Raw genomic sequence first — 1,589 nt, 5'->3', positions numbered from 1 at the left:
TGTAGTTGACCACGGTTCGAGTCCTAGACCTGGTGGCTTAAAACTCACGCTGGGCGCATGTGCATGCATGCCCAAAATCCCGAGAGGAGAATGGAGGAGAAGGGATTGTGGCATGGTCATCCCCCCTGGGGGGTGATTTCTCGCTTTCTATCTCTGTCTCTGTCTGGCGAGCGCACGTGCCCTGTAGCAAAAAAAACTTCCCCTCAAAAAAAAAGAAAAATCTCAGACTTGCAAATGGGCATAAGGAACACCGACCGACCTGCCTACCACCCAAGCACTTCTGGTGTAGGCTGCCCTCCCGGTCTCATCCCTCCTGGAACCTGACTCAGCTCTGGTTGTTGCACATCCCTCTGGCTGTTGCTCACAAACGTGTTGCCAATTGCTGTTACTGGCCCATGGTGATTGACGCGCTGCTGCTTCTCTGTCCCCAGAACTGGCCCTGGCCCGTGTTCAGAGCCTATTACACAGTATCACGCATATCCTCGGCTTCACACAGGCAGTGTTGCTGCACCTGGTTTCAGTGCTCAGGGAGGTTGATCTAGGTTGATACCTGTAGTTCTAGCTCATTTTCATCGCTCTTGAGTCGTATTTGAAGATGCCTCAATGTGCTTGTCATTTTCTGCTGTTGCTGGTCACTTAGGTTTTTCTTCTCTAAACTCTGGTGTGGCTCTTCCTGCATGTGAGAGATTCTCTAGCACATACTTTCCTGCTGGGATGGATGCTGAGAGCACATTAGGGTTCAAGTCCCCCTGGTCTCCAGAGTGCTTGTCACTACTTGTGTAAGGAGGGTGCTTTGCTCCAGTCTCCAGTCTTGGTTATTGAAGGCCCTTTGTTGGGGTCAGTTTGGAGTGATTAAGGAGGCTGGATCCTGGAACCATGAGATGGCTTAATGGTTACCTAGTTGACTGTGGTTCGAGTCCTGGTCCCAGCAGCTTAAACTCATACTGGGTGCATGTGTGTGCATGTCCAAAATTCCGAGAGGAGATTGGAGAAGGGATTGTGGGTGACTATACCCCCTGGGTGTGATTTCTGTCTCTCCAGCAAGGGCCCTATAGCAAAAATCCTGTTTTCAAAAGGAGGCTGGATCCCGCATAGCCAATTATAATTTAAGTTCTGGGTCCTGTGGCTTGAAAACACACCCAGTGCATGTACGTGTGTGTTCAAAATCCCAAGACTGGAAAAGGGATTTGTAGCGTGGCCATCCCTCCCCAGGGGGGTGTTTTCCCATTTTCTCCCTTTCTCCTGCATGTACCTGGAGAAACCAAAGACTTGGTCAATTAATGGACACGAAATGTAATCTTGCTATAATCTTAATTGCCAGTGAGGTTGAGCAGCTTGTATTTATAAGATGCCCAGGTTTCCTCCTGTGCTTAACATTTAATCGTCCTAGTTTAATATTTTATATCTTTTTGATGTAAGGGGATAGTTTTTTTTTTTTTGAGAGAGATTTTCACTGTAGGGCGTGTGCGCTCGCCAGACAGACAGAGAGAGACAGAGACAGAAAGCGAGAAATCACCCCCCAGGGGGGATGGTCACGCCGCAATCCCTTCTCCTCCATTCTCCTCTCGGGATCTTGGGCACGCACGCAC

This window comes from Tupaia chinensis, unplaced genomic scaffold (assembly GCF_000334495.1).
Source record: "Tupaia chinensis unplaced genomic scaffold, TupChi_1.0 Scaffold000258_1, whole genome shotgun sequence".
NCBI lineage: Eukaryota > Metazoa > Chordata > Mammalia > Scandentia > Tupaiidae > Tupaia > Tupaia belangeri.
This window is presented reverse-complemented; position numbering follows the sequence as displayed.